Genomic DNA, 16247 nt, shown 5'->3' on the forward strand with positions numbered 1-16247 from the left:
TTAATAGATGACACAACAGAACACATCATCACACATGCTCATAAGATTATGATGTACATATTCTGTTATTTCAGCACAAAGCACAGATTGCTGGATGTTCCAAACAGCAGCTAAATGATCATTTAGTTGTACAGTAGGACAGAGGTGACGGTGCAGAGAGAAGCTTTTTCACACATGTTTACTGTGTATATGTAGTTTGATCTACTACATATCCTGCTGATATATGTACAGTATGTAACTATGTACTTTCTATTTGTATTTTTACCTTTTTACACATATTTCCAGTAGTAAGTTGTTTATTTTTAATTGCTTCATGTACTAAACACATCCCTCAGTCTTTTCCCTCTGACATTATCAAGCTTGACAAAAGACAGATTGTTGTTCTGTGAACTGTTCAGAGCAACAAGACATTTGTTCTTTTCATTTCAAATTTCACAAACTAGTCCCGTTCATCTCAGTTATGTGAAGGCCGGAAGCTCCGAGACATTCAGATGAAAAACATGAACAAATACTGAAAAGTGTGTTCATGGTGAGATCCCACTAGGTGTGGATGTAGGGAAAGTGTTGGTAAATCTAGAGGAGATCAGCAGAGATTAGACGTGAAGCACAGCAGGGTTTTTCATGTCCCCACATGAGGTTGAAAATCTGTGTTTTCCATCAGTTCTTCACATACAGGATGTTATGTCAACTGTTCATCTCTCAGTGGCTTCACTTAGTTTGTTCCTGACTCTGCTGTTTTCTTGTGGTGTTTCAGTTTTAAAATCTGATTTCTTCATCTACTTCCTCATTAGAAACATCATCACCAAAGATAGTTACACTGAAAAGCAGTTTTTAATTCTTGCTCTGTTCTAACTCCACTCTTCATGCAGTATGTGTGTCAGATATGAGACATTCATTGTGTGTGTGTAAGTGATTGAATGATTCACTGTAATCTGGATCCAGTCACAATAAAAACCTGATTATTTTTATTTTATCAATATTTATTTGTATATATTCTTTACAATGTTTATAGATGACCTATGTACATGTATCCCTTGATGTAAACGATGCATTAGAGCAGTTTGACCCATTTCAAGTTTCACTGTGTTCTGTGAATCAGCTTCAGTCTAGTTTCAGAGAGATTCTTTAGTCAGTCTGTTTGAAAAGCACAAACATGTTTCACTGAGTTTCTCTGTACTTTAAGCTTCATTTCATTTGCTGACAATTGGAACCAGTTTAGTTCCAAATGTCCTTTTTCTAAAAATGAAATTTACTAAATCTATTCTAATACTTTAAATGCTTCAGTCACAGTTAGTACTAATTAGGGTTGTGATGACACTGGAATTTTTCATTTTCACTTGAAAAACATTGATATTCATCTTTGATTCCTCTCCTTCTTCTTCCAGTTGCTCCCTTTAGGGGTCTCCACAGTCAGTCATTTGTCTCCATCTCACTCTGTTCTCTGATTGGTCCTCTGTCACACCGACCATGTCCATGAACCTCCTCTTTGGTCTTTCTCTTCTCCTCCTTTCTGGCAGCTCCATCCTCATCATTCTCCTTCTGATATTCTCTGCATCTTTCCTCTAACTGTGCTGTCCCTCTAATCTACTCATTTCTCATCCTTTTCACTCCCACTCGTCTCAAATCTCTTTGTTTTTCTTCAGCACTGCGTTCTGTTCACATGTACCTCAACAGACAAACTGTACTGGCTACAATCTCGACTGAGCTTCAAACCATCACTGAGAAGGGTGAGTGTTTTATTTAATGAGAACTGAGATCAAATGTAGTGTAGTGAGAACAACTTTCAATAAATAGAAACAGTAACAGTCTTTTCATTGATTGATGTGATCACTGCTAACAGGGAAGAAACATGAACCAGAGGAGATCTCTGTTTATTCTGAGGTGAAGATTGGGTCAGCTCCAGCATCCCAGTGGTTGGCAGTTCACTGTAGCTGCAGGTGATCTGCTGCTCTGTTTAACTCTACTGAGTGGTTCATATAGTTTTATTCACACTGAGGAAATACAATAACAACAACTGGAGCAGAGATACGACTACAGTCACAATCAGCAGCTCCATCCCAGCTGTAATCCAGCTATAGTTTGTCTCACTCAGCCTCAGCAGTGCTGCTTATATCCTCCATTAACTAACTTTGTAAATGTTCCTACATTTTCTTAAATTACTGATAGTTTAACTATCAAACTATCAGTGTAACCTGTTGCAACTAATATTGTAGAACATGATAATGTATAAGTTTCATCCTCTGTCTCCTAGTTTGTTTTCTACATGATTTACTTACTGCAGAGGAAAACAATGTAAATCTTGACTTTACCAGTGGAAATTAAGGAACATTAGTAAGAAAATTCCTTCAAATTAGGCAAAAATGTCAATGATGAACTAAATAGATTTTAGGTCAAAGTTGTAGAGACCTCACCTTTATGCAAATTTTGTGAACTGATGTGTCAGGAGTGCTTTGATGAGATTCCTTCAAATTTGCCACAACTGTCCACTTGGACTTTGTGATGAGATGTTTTGATTTTGGTGGCTAAAGGTCAAAGGTCAAGGTCACAGTGACCACATGTGTATCCAATACTTGTTCTGATACTGATGGAAAACCTTGAGAAATCTTAACAAGCACCACCAGCAGTGATTATCTCCATGCTGTTTTCTTCATTTCTTTTCTCTCTTTTTCTGTTTTTAGCATTGACACAGCCTCATCTAAACAACCACCACATCCTGCACTGAGATAATTACTTATATTATTAGTATTTTCCTGTGACATGATTTTCAGGGATGCATGAGCACACATGAATGATAACAAGATAAAATAGATGTGGTCAAATGAGTCCCAGACGTCCCAGCAAGTGGTTTGAGTGGTAATAAAATTACTAGAAAAGTGGAAGGAATCCAATATATAATATTACTATACACATAATTCTAAACATTTTAGCTTCACATTTTGCATCAAACAAACTTAAATGCAAATTTAGAGAAATGAGCAGAAATTAAAGATTGGCCTAAAGGCAACACACATACATCACATTCACCATTTTCACAATACAGGAAATATGAAGGGGGTGAGGGCAGTGAACACTACGCAGTTTAACATGCACAAATAAACACACAATGTAAAATATATGTTACACTGTTTGAAAAATGAAATATAATAATATATAATAATAATTAATACAACAGTTTTATGTGATTTTGTGTTTGTTTTATTTAATTCTTTACCATTCTCTCTGTCTCTTCTTTTTTCAAACACAGTTCATATTAACAGTAACTGAGCAGGAAGTGTGAACATGTTTTCTGCATTCAAGCTAGTACAGACATGTCCGTTAAATGAAAAAGAGAAGGAAGCAGAGCTCTTATTGTTATGCAACTTATTTTTTACATGATTCTCTCTTTTTAGGTGGTTCAGTTTTGTCCTGATTTAAAGTGAACAGAGTTCTCAGTAACACAGAGACAGAGTCAGTACTAAATGTGACGATGTGATACTTGCTCTGGATGCTGAACATATTCTGTGAGTACACAACTTTCTCTGTTTGAATGATACAATTGAAGGAAAATATTAAAAGTGAGAAGAGCAGAGAGTCAGGAGTTTGTCCAGTTTCTCAGTTTGGAGGACTGTGGTAACACTCTACTGGACTGCTTAGTTTTCTACATGTACATATATTCACAATCAGTGTATTCAGGCTGAGCTACCATCATGTAGATATGTCAACTATGAGATTAGGAACTTGTGTATATGTAGAGAGATTATGAGGAGATTTAAAATGTCTTATATTCTGTCATTCCATTCATTTGAAAGTGTTTAAAGTGTTTTACCACCAGAGAAATGTGTCATGTTATTTATAAAGACGAGAAATTGTAGCTGAAAATCCAGATGAGCTTTCTCTAGAACATTTTACATTAGTTTTTCTTTATGTCAATTTGTTTATTTCTGATGACTCAGCAGGGAACACCTGTAGTGGAAAGTACATAAGGTACAGTTACTCAAGTACTGGACACAGGTACAATATTGGGATACTTGTACTTAAATATAATATTTCTATTTCATGTTACTCCTACATCGACCAAAGTGGTTAGAATTAGCTCCATCTTTACCAGCTGCAACATTAGTGATGTTTCCCGATGGATGTATCAAGATATAATCCTTTAATATTATGGATTAAAATGTGTTCACCTTTTAATTCAGTAGCTTGGTTTCAGTGAGGTGTGTCCAGTCAACACACCAGTTCATCAGCTTCTCTTTTATTGCTAAAGCGTCAGTTTCAAAAAAATAAAAATGAAGGATTTTCGTGATTTTTTTAAATGAAATTCTCAGAAATAAGGTTTTTGAAATATTTCTCACCTCTAATCTTCTCAATAACTACATTTATAGTATAATAGAAGTATATTATAATGTGATCAGTGATACGTTCAATCCAATAAATGAATCAGTACAGTCTTCATCACCACTTTATTAAAAATGCATCACATGCTTTTTAAATTGACTAATTAGTTTTTTTTGGTAGCAGATAAATGAACCTGTGAATAAAGGGGCTGTAGGTGGAAGTTAAGTGAGTTTCTGAGATTAAATCAGCAAAATCTGATATTTTTTTAAAATCTGGGTTAAAAGGTCAAAGGTTTTTATTGTAGAACAAATCATATAGTTATTAGTTTCCCTTTTTTTTAAAAACCATAAATCTAATGTTTTAATCAGTCGGAGAATGTGGCAGTAAATATATTCAACAGGAAATGTTTTGTCCCTGTTTGTTTCTGACTTGATACAAGCTTCACCACAACAATATGAAAACAGTGTAAAATATATGGAAAATTCAGAAAAATTGTTCATCAGCATTTTCTTTATTTCTAGTACAAAGACTGTACAACTCTCCTGTTTTCAATCCTGTTATCCAACCACTTTTTTTTAACTTTCTGTTCTGTGCAGCATTAGTTCAAGTTCCTCCATCAACAAGTAGGACATGTTAAAATTGTTTTCATTGTATTGAGAAGTAGTAAGTCAGGGTACGAAAACCCCTGCTCATGCACTGTCCAGTTCCCCGACAGTTCCTGAGCAGCCAGGTCACACAAGTGTATGTTACAACTCTTTCTTCAGTCACTGTATAAAAAAATTAAGTATTTAACGATCAACAAGTTAAATGGCTGAAGTCTCCCTGTGTCATTATTGGTTTTTCTGTTGCTGGTTTAGCTACTTGTCTACTTTGGTATAACACTGCTGTGATGTAGTTTCATATCAGTCAGAGAATCCACACAAAACATGTCCCATAAAAAATGAGTGTGACTGTATAAGACAACTGTCAAGTTGCTCATACCTATTTCATAGATTAAAGTCTTTTCAAAAAGTGTAACTCTTTTCTAATTTAAGGAACCAGACTTCCAGAAATACAAAAAAAAAAAAAAAAACTTTGCTTCCTGTTCAGCAGTTTCACCACCATCAACAATCTGAAGTGGAAGTAAAATGTTTCTTCTTCTAAGCTGCTGGATTATTGCAGGTGAGATGAATGAGAATTATTTATGCATTAAATAATATTAATCTGAGGTTTCACAAAGAAACTGCCTTTAACAATTAAATGTTGGAAATGTCTTTTATTTTTAATAGGTAATAATTTTAATAGGTAATATAATAATGTAACGATACTTAAAATAATAAGGTAAAAATAGGTAATTTAATCTCATGTGTTCTCATGCAGCATTAGTAAACTATTTTTTTCTGAAATGAAATTTTTTTATGCATGAAATTATTCACGTTTGACCAATTTTTGCTTAATTATAATAATCAAAATATTAATATTTATGAAGGAGATTAATTTGGCATTCAGGCCTACTAATGTCATACATTTCATTGTATTTTATATGTAAAATGAAATATTTAAGGTGTAGTAGTGTTTTTTAAGACATTCTCTCTTCTTATGATGTTTCTTGTCAGGTATCACGGCTGAACCTCCAGTGGTTCATTACCAACTGAAAAACACCTCAGTATGTCTACATGTTAGAAACTCAACATCATATAAAAGAAGTCAGTGGCGTTTTGAGAAAAAAGTTATTACTATGGATAAAATTATCCCCAAGTATGAGAACAAAGTGGATTATTTTCCTGGAAACTTCTCCTTGTGCATAAAAGAGCTGACTGACGCAGACAGTGGAACTTATACATTCTCATATGTTGACTCTGAATACCGTTCAATATCTGAAGAGCACAGAGTCATTGTTCAAGGTAAGTTCTATGTTATACCTGAATCTGCTTTAATGCTTGTACACTGCCAATAAAGTATTCACCTTTTTTTTAATTTATTTTTTACAGCAACAAATAATTTTTCCTGGAATTTTACTTTTTTTCGAGAAAAATAAAGTCATAGTATTATAATAGTTAGATAATTATTCACCCCCTTTAAAGTAACTTACCTCAATTGTTAAGCCGAGCAAAGTGATTTGATTGATTTAAGAAATTCACAGCAACAAGCTATTAAATCAAACTTAAGTTGTAAAGTATATGGAGATAAGTGCAGTGTATGCATGTCAACAGTATAAATACACTGTGTATAGAAGGTCCATTTACTGATGAAGCAGTATCTAGGCCAAAAACTACCCCATAAACACAAAAGAACACTCCAGAAAACTCCTTAATAAGGTTGTTGACAAGCACAAATAAGGGGATGATACAAGAAAATGTCCAAATGTCTGAATTTAAAGGAATATTCAGTTAAACTCAATGGACAAAATAAATGCAAATGCTGTAAGCTGCATGTTTTATGTTTTTTGTTGCTTGTTTGTTTTATTTATTTATTTTTATATATTTTTATTATTATTTTTTATAAAACAGGTATTGATTGCATTGCTTTATATTGTGGGTGAAGCACCTGCTTAAAAAGTAGTTATTTCCAAATAATCCAAATGTATTTTCACACAGTTCACATACTGCATCAAAAATCGAAATCATCATACACACTTCACTTCACTTATGCCCAGCTGGTGGCCAACACGTGGTGCTATTACATATTTTAATGCACCATTAATTTTTCTGTGTGGGGTCGTGTTGCAGAAATGGTTCCTACACCTGTCATAGTAACATGAGTGCTGCATTCCAACTTGTCTGTTGGAGTCTGCAATATCTCAGTCAACTGCTCCATCCAGGACGACTGGCTGTGGTCTCTCTGTGATGAAGACAGTTGCAGAACAACCCAGATGTCACTGAATAAGGTCGACATCACCATCTCTATTGACAACAGAAGAGTTGTCTGCAGCGGCTATAACCACGTCAGCACAAATAATGTTTCTGAAAGCACAGCAGCAGCATGTAAGTATTATATGTTGTTTTTAAAGAGCAGCACAAAACAACTTGTCACTCACCCAAATTAATGAATGAATGTGATAATGGTGTGTTTTTATATCTTTCCAGGCTTCAGCAAATCAAATTTTGGACACAAAAAGGCTACCACATCTGTCATGTGATCTGAAAAAAAATATTCTACTATCCTTTTTACTTTGGTTACTTAATTACTCAGATAGCGGCTGTTCTTTCTATTGTACCCTATTGTTTTCATTATTATGTAATTATTCATTGATTAGATAAATGAGAATAGTTTTTATTAATACCTTGAAATAATTATATTATCACACTATGAACATACTTTAAAATTAGAAATTACATATACATTTATTTGATGACAGGGTTGTGTATAAAATGTTTTTTATGAATATAGATGTGGAGAAAATTGCTGATAGACATTAATTAAAGGTCACTGAAATAACTTTACTAAAAATGTACTTGTGAAGATCAGACATTGCTTTTGATTTGTGGTTCAACAAACTAATAAAACTGATCTAAACAAAAGTGATTGTACCCTTAATATTTTGTGGCACAACCTTTTAAGTCAACCAACAAGAGATTTCTGTAACTCTGTGGGGGGACTTCTGCATCTGTCGACAGGTATTTTGGCCCACCCATAAGCAAACTGTTCTCAGGTTTGAAGGATGCCTTTCCACAGTTGTCCAATATGATTTAGATCAGGACTCATTGAAGGCCACTTCAGAATAGTTCAATGATTTGTCATTCTTGGATGTTTTTTGTTGTGTGTTTGGATCATTATCCTGTAGGAGGATAAATGACGTGGGACCAGGAACAAGCTTTCTACTATTTTCTGGTTTTATTTTTCACTGTAAACTGAACAGCAAACAGACCCAGAACCTCACTAGAAGCAGACAGTGGAGTCACACTACCAGGAGGCTGAGGGCTGGAACTACTGCTTGTTCGCATATAAAACCCTCTATATTTCATCCTTTACAATATGTTGAATCAGACACTATCAGTATTTCAGACAGAGGAGACTATCACTGAAGAGGAGAAAGAGGAGAACAAGGCTACTACACAGAGAACAGTGATGCAGTGACAATAGAGAAAAGAGGTGAGTGTAGTGTTTTTAAATAAAACTATTCATTTGTGATTACTAATATAGGAACATCTGAAACAATGGGAGTTTTTATGGCTCCATACCAGCAAACAGACATGTCCAGGGGCATTATGTTATTGGGTTGAATGCCTTTCCCATTTTTGTCTGCACAATATCTTGTGTGGGAATTTCTTCAAATGTGGCACAAATATTTACTTGGACTCATTCATAAATCTTTTAGCATATGAGTCTGGATAATACGTAAAAAATGCTAAAACATTTGTTTGATTTCAATTCTAGGAGAGCAGGGCCGGGCCGTAGAAGGTCCTTAACCTATCAACAGGGCCGGTATCTGCTCGTTTGTCTAATGAGGAGCAAGATGAGCACTGTGTAGCATATGCCTACACAGCAGATGCCACGCGGTGTGCAAGCACCGATCTGAATGGGCCAGTTCAAAAGATCTACAGGTTCGGCTCTGGGAGGATTTGGATCGTGATTTGAAACACACACAGACACATAAGTAGAGTGCATATAGGTGAATGTATTGATATTTACAATATTTACAAAAGCAATCAATGCCAACAATATATCAGAAAATAATCAGTCCATTAGCCCACCCGGGCAGAAGTCCATGGCACAGAGACTGGATAAGCCTCAGGAGAAGATAAGACACAATTGGGAGAGCAGGCAACAGCGCCTCCTACCGCACTGGCAGATGTATGGCTGTCAGCTCTCCAGGGCTGGTTCTTCAAGCCCAAGGCCTAGTGGTAGCTCGCCATCTTATAGTAGGAAAAGATTCCTGGGCTAGGATAAGAAACCTGGCCTGCACAGAACAGGACCAAGTATTAGTACCAACATTCAGTATACACATTTTATCAATAAATTCAGTTCTACATGTACATGATTTAAAGTTGAAATTATTGGTAACAATACAATTGCTCAAACAGACAATTATAGCAATCAATTGCAATCAAATTAGCAATTAATCCCACATATTAGTGTTAAGTATTTTATTACATGTATTCAAGTGATTAGGGGGTGAAGCTAGCGCATGCGCTAAGCTAAGGAAGCCCTAATTAACACATAGAAAATACAAACAATACAATGTGGTACTAGCACACCTACAATCAAAACAAAGCAAACACTCAGCAGTTCCTGGTTGTAATATACTTCATTCAGCACAAACAAGGTGTGTTTGCAAATGGCCTGAGACATCTACAACTGAGAGGTGTACCAGTAAGTGACATGATAAGAATGACAGAAGATACCCCAGTTATAAAGGTTGGAAACCTACCTGCAGCAGCTCCAAACTTTCTTACTCCACCACTAACAATGAAGCAAATACAAAATAACCTCCAGCAGACCACTGGTGTGAGTGTCTTTAACCAAACAATCAGAAACAGACTTCATGAGGGTGGCCTGAGGGTGTTGTGAGCTCTGCGCTCACCGCCCGCCACTGTGGAGCTTGATGATAAGCAGGTTCACCCTGAACACGTGACGGACATGAAAGGTCTGAAGAAGTTGTTGAGAACGTTATGCTGCCTGTATGTACATAAAGGTGTAGGTCAGAACTCTTTTTGCCAGTGTATTAGATTATTTCACATTTGTCAGTCAGGATGGAACAGACTGATTGGCTCTTTCTGTGTCAGTGAGAACGTCATCTGAGACGTACGTCGCACGTATTTGCAACGTGAGACATCTGTTATAGGAACATTCTTGTAATGTAACATTTCTAGCTATTTTATGTTACAAGATCTCCTTTTTCTGAACCACTTTCAGTAGCTGGGGTGGCTGTGGCTCAATAGGTAGAGCAATTATCTGCCAATCATAGGATTAGTGGTTGGATTCCCGGCTGCTATGTCACATGCCAAAGTGTCCTTGGGCAAGATACTGCACCACAAGTTGCCCCCGGTGAGTCCGATCAGCTGCATAGCAGCTCTGCCATCGGTGTGTGAGTGAATGGGTGAATGAGACGCAGTGTAAAGCACTTTGAGTACCAGAAAGGTAGGAAAGTGCAGAACATTTACCATTTCTGAATATTTTAATGTAAATATCAGAAATATTTGATTCACTTATTTGCATTTTTGTGAAAATAGTCATTCACCATTGAGTTACTTCTTAGTGGAGTATATTTGGAGTGATGTAGCTCTAACTTGGCTCCTCAGCTACACCAACAATCACAACAGGCAGTTTATCACTCTGTAGTTCATACAGGCAGCTTCCAATAAATAGGATTTATCCTAATGTATGAACATGTCCAACAAATCATATCTAATTTCACCAGATACATCATCATAGTGCCACATTTCCATCGTTTACCTTCTTATCAGACCTCAGTCAGATATCATGATGTTTGGTTTCTCAGTCTCCACCCTGTGAAATAAATGGTTTGGAGTTGTCCTGAAAGTCACAGGCAGCGTACAGACAAACATGTATTGTAACCCAGGAAGGTACATTTACAGTAAAACACATTTAAGCTGTTACCTGATACTATCAAATATATAAAAGTTACAGTAGAATATGAGGAGCTGTTGCTTCAGTGTTGAAGGTCAGCACCAGATGATCATTGACTGAAACTTCCTGTTCATTACTGATTTACAGATGATGACATTATCCTGGTGAGTCCTGTCCTTCCTGTGACTGAGGGAACATCTGTGACTCTCGGCTGCAAGTTGAGGAGAGAAAATGTTGTTTCTAATGTGTTTTTCTATCAAAATGACAAACTCATCCAAAATGACACCAGAGTGGAGCTGATTATCTCTGCAGTGTTAAAGTCAGACCAAGGTTTTTATAGATGTGAAGTTCAAACAGACTCGTTGATTAGAACATTAACATCACCACAGAGCTGGATGGCAGTAAAATGTGAGTATGATTGAAATAACTTCTGAACTGTTTTAAAATGTGAGGTAGAAAAGTCATCACTGAATCAGAAGTTGGATTAGTTTCAGTTGATTCAACATTATTAGTGTTTACAATACAACAAGTCCTCCAGCTTTAACACCCATATGTCTCTTGCAGTAGAAATGGTTTTATACATTAAGGCGTTCATAATGAAACAGAAAAACACAAACAGTAAACAGAGTTACTTTGTAGAAGTTCATATTGAAATAAGTTTAGAGTTGTATTTTATCTAAATATTCATGTACATGTAGCAGTGAGTGAGTTGAAATACAGTGTAGGTTGTTGCTAAATGTCTTTTCATTTAGCGTCTTTGTCCTGGATGAAAGTCTTGTATTTGATACTAAGACTTGATGTGACTTTGACTTTCTGTTGTTGTAAAACACTCTGATTATACAGAAATAATACTTGTTATTTATTACAGTGACGTCTACGACTGAAAACTCTTCATTTCCTGTGTCACTGGTCGTTGGGTTGGTTTGTGACATTTTACTGATTTTTTTCCTGCTGCTGCTTTGTTGCTGCAGAAAGTCAAAAGGTGAAATGTTTTACTTCTTATATTTGATGACAGTTGAAATTGTTGATCAGAGAATTATATTCTGATATATTTACTGTACATTTTACATTTTACGTAAAATGTAGTAGAATATACAATCAAAATAGTAATAATAGAAATGTATCAATCTATCTTGGTTTAAATCTGAATCTATTTGGGAGCTGGACGTAAAGTTTCCCTGTTGGGTTGTTGTTTATTAAGGTTTGGATCAGTGACTGACTGGTCATGATAAAATTAGCAGAGATCATTGAATGAGATGTGTTGCATTTGTTTTAATCAAGTTTTTTAGGTTTTTAATAATTCACAGTAACAATAATAGAACATTTTCTATATTTATTCAAACCTCCACAGGAGAGAAACCAAAACTACAGCTCAGCGCTGATGACAGAGTCATTCCAGTAGGGGGCAGTGTGACTCTGAGCTGCTCTGTGAATCCATCATCTGGTTGGAAATATTACTGGTACAGAGGAGATCAATCCTCTGAACTCCTGATCAGACATGATGATGTTTTCAAGTCAAATGGACAAATCAGTGTCTCACAGGAAGGACAGTACTGGTGCAGAGGAGGAAGAGGAGAACCAGTTTACTACTCCCAGTACAGCCAGTCAGTTAGAATTAACACACTGGGTGAGTTTGACAAGAAGATTTAAAACTCACTGGTTGTTGGGTTGGTTTGTGGCATTTTACTGATTTTTTTCCTGCTGCTGCTTTGTTGCTGCAGACAGTCAAAAGGTGAAATGTTTTACTCCTTATATTTAATGACAGTCAAAACTGTTGATCAGAGAATTATATTCTGATATATTTACTTTACATTTTACATTTTACGTAAAATGTAGTAGAATATACAATCGAAATAACATAAAATGTGTTTTCACAGTTTTAATACACATTAATTCTATAATGTTTTTTAATTCTGATTTTCTGTTTTAAAAAGTGACAGAATTCCTATAATGTGAATAAAATTGGCTTGATCTATTTTAACTGTAGGTGACGCTCGTCTAAATGAATCAGTCAAAGGTCCTGAAGACACTAATAATGGTAATGATGAGATGATTTCAAGTTGGTGTGAATTATTTATTGACAACCTCTGAAGTTTAAAAACTATTTATTTCAGATGAATCCAGGGATGTCACATATGCCTTGATTGAGTTTAATAAGGGTGAGTATGTTATTTTGTGTAGTGAGAACAGTGAGGACTAAAAATAAGGTATATGAGATGTTTTGGAGACTGAAGTGTGTAAATAAATTACAAAAAGTATTTTCATCCATTCAACGATTTTTCTAACAAAGAAGAAAAATGAACCAGAGGAGAGCTCAGGTTACTCTGATGTTAAGTTTGGATCAGATGCTGGTAAAGTTTATTAAAACAGTTTTATTGTGCCGTGTTTCCTGCCCCAGTGTGATTTTTAACTAATACCACCAATAATCACCAACGTCAGCAACGACCACATCCTGCAGGCAGTCTGTCAGATAGAGAGCGTTAATGTCATTTCTATGTTTCATTTAAAACGTGAAACTTCTCATATGTTTCATTTAATTAATGACACAAAGTTATAATTCTGTGGCACCCATCTTACCTTACAGTACATAAAGTAGTTAGAACCCCCACAGATAACTGTATTTAACAAACTGTTAATGTTTTCATGACCTTTTCTGCCCTCTCTGTCATGCGCCCTGTCATGAACAATGTCTCTTTACAGACCCAAACTTTAAAAGAAGCTGAGAAATGAAAATCCAACCAAAAATTATCTGAGGGTAGATTTAGCAGAAAAGTAAACTGAATGTAGTTTAATGTTCCATTTTAAATATCTTACACTATTTTACTACCATGAAATAAACATGAGGACATTTAATCTGTCCCTCATTATAAAAACTGAACTGGGTCTTTTGTTTTAGATGAGAACCTGACGTACGTCCAGGTACACTTCCACAGAAAGAGTAAAGCCAAGAAAAAGAAAGGTGAGTAAAGTCATCTCCACCTGAAAATAGTAGAATGTGACTTCTGTGACATGAATATTTGTAAAGTCTACTTTTCTTATTGGTAATACTTTATTATTCCAGTTATTACTTACCACTCAGAGACTGTGTGCTTCAGAGAGCTCATCATGAAACTCGCTCTTGTTCTCTCTCTTTTACAAACTGTCATTAAGCCGTGGGAACAGTGTCATTTATCTGTTTGTCACCAACAAACACAGACAGGTCAGGGAGACGCGTGGATGCTGCTCCTCAGGTGCTGGATTTGTGTGCAGTAGTTACTACTGTACCTTATGGCTGAGGAGGTTGATGGTGGAGGGACAGGGGCTCATGTGGTCTCACAGAATTACTACTCAAACACATTAGTCAGGTATAGACTCAGTGCACTCACTGTATCACATCAGAGGGTAACAGAGGGGGCGCTGTTTCAGCTGATGTAGCTCATAGGTCTGTTTCAAATAAGGAAATGTGCAAATATATGACAGAACACAGTAAAAGCTTTAAGTTCCTCACAAATGATCAGTTATTACTCTTGTGACACATGATCTACTGGTAGTTGGAGCCACAGCAAACAGATTGTTACGGTGTTTGAATGCAGAGGTCCAGAGTCATTACAAGTTCAGATTTCACAGTTAAACCATGAAGTGAGGCCTGTGTTTACAGTGATCTAGAGGTTATAGACAACAAACAAGTAAAAGTGCTAATGTACTTTAAATACCTGTAGTTTAAAAAACTTTTAATAACAGTTTTTAAGCTTTTTTTTAGCACAGCTGTGACAGTCCGTCCTGTGATGTTAGTGATCCTCTCTTATTTAATCAGTTGAGTGGTTCCTTCAGTAACTTCATGTTACATACGACCTTCATAGTATTTCTCCTAATGACAGTGACATGATACTTTACTGGGACACAGCCTACATGTGCTATTTGACAGTTTCTCAGTTGTGGTGATGAAGCCTTGTGTCTTCAAGGACTTAAAACAAGTCCAGTTGATACTGAGCAGCAGTTTTGGGATAAACACGTCCTGAATGACTGAGAGTCTTCACACACCACACTAGTTTATTATTGTAACCTGTTCCAACTCTTATTGTCATATGTAGCATGTTTCCTCATGTATCACATGTTTTGTTTAGTTAAATGTTTCTTTTTATTATGTACCTACATTAAATCTGACATTTTTCTCTCTTTCTGTAGGAAAATCGAGTCCTGCAGCAGCTGATGAAAGTGTTTATTCTGAAGTCAAACCAGGAGCAGCTCTTGGTAATTAAACAGTGATAACATGTTGTGTATACTGATTTATTAATTTATTTTACAGATAGTTGAATGGGTTAAAAATGGAGGTAAAACATTAGAAACTAGTTTTAGTGTTTCATATTCTAACTCTGACTCTTTCCTTTGTTTTTTTCTCCCAGATCAATAAAAACATCTCTAGAATTTATAACATGAAAAAATTCATCCTCACTGATGATATTTGCAGCTTTAAGATATAGTAGCCTTTTGTCTATTTCTGCTATTTCAATATTAGACCGTGTTTTATACAGTTAATCTTATTATAGATCATTTAAAGGAAATGTTTTATGAATTTCATAAGACTACAGATCATCACATGTTGTATTATTCTGTAATGTAACTGTTGCTATTGAATGTTTCTCTACTCAGTTGCTCAGTTTTTTTATGCTATTGTAGAGTTTGAATACAGGTATAATAGAAGTTTGTACCCTCTGTGTTAGAAGACACAGTTCATCACAGTTTGCTGTGTGTGGAGCAGCGTGACTACAGACCTGTCAGAGCTCTGTCCACCACACCACTAAAACCACCGGTAGTATCAGTTTAGATCAATATGAGGTAGTAGATAATGCATTTTGCAACTGATCTTGTAAACAGCCAGCAATACCAGTGAAGAGAAGACTGTAGTTTAGACTGTAGAGAAGCTTATTTATAAAATATCTTTACTACACCTCATCCTTTCTGTGCTAATAAAACAGAAACATACAGCTGCAGTTAAAGTCTAATGTGTGCTGTGACACAGATGTATATATGTGGCTGTCACAACCACAGGCTTTCAGTAGCTTACTGCTTCCTGTATGAACATCATGTGGTGATGACACAGTCTAAATTCTGCTCCCCTAACATCTCTGTAAGTGTAAAGAGGAAAATACAACAATAAGAGTATTTCTAACACTCATGATCAGTGCTGTGTCTGGTGCATTTTAAGCTGTACAGCTGTACAGTGTTCTGTTTGATCTGACTTTTCACTCATGTATTAAATTAAATTAAATTCAATTCAATTTTATTTGTAGAGTGCTTTTTACAATTGACATTGTCACAAAGCAGCTTTACACAACCAAAGAACAGTACAAGAACAGTGAATGTGTATCAATCATAATAAACAGGTTGTCCCTGATGAGTAAGCCGAGGGCGACGGTGGCAAGAAAAACTCCCTGAGAAGGCAA

The 16247-nt window shown here is 35.8% G+C and overlaps 1 long non-coding RNA gene and 1 pseudogene across 1 annotated transcript; both read left to right on the plus strand.

The window, feature by feature from the left end:
- The window catches only part of LOC113157409, a 45873-nt pseudogene extending 38081 nt beyond the window's left edge, over positions 1-7792 (plus strand).
- A 5577-nt stretch (positions 7793-13369) lies between these two features.
- LOC113157429 lies at positions 13370-16031 on the plus strand. Its single transcript, XR_003298473.1, has 3 exons — positions 13370-13783; positions 14989-15054; positions 15207-16031. It is a non-coding gene; the product is annotated as an uncharacterized LOC113157429 (long non-coding RNA).
- Positions 16032-16247: the final 216 nt, after the last annotated feature.

The sequence above is a fragment of the Anabas testudineus genome, chromosome 18 (genome assembly GCF_900324465.2).
Source record: "Anabas testudineus chromosome 18, fAnaTes1.2, whole genome shotgun sequence".
NCBI lineage: Eukaryota > Metazoa > Chordata > Actinopteri > Anabantiformes > Anabantidae > Anabas > Anabas testudineus.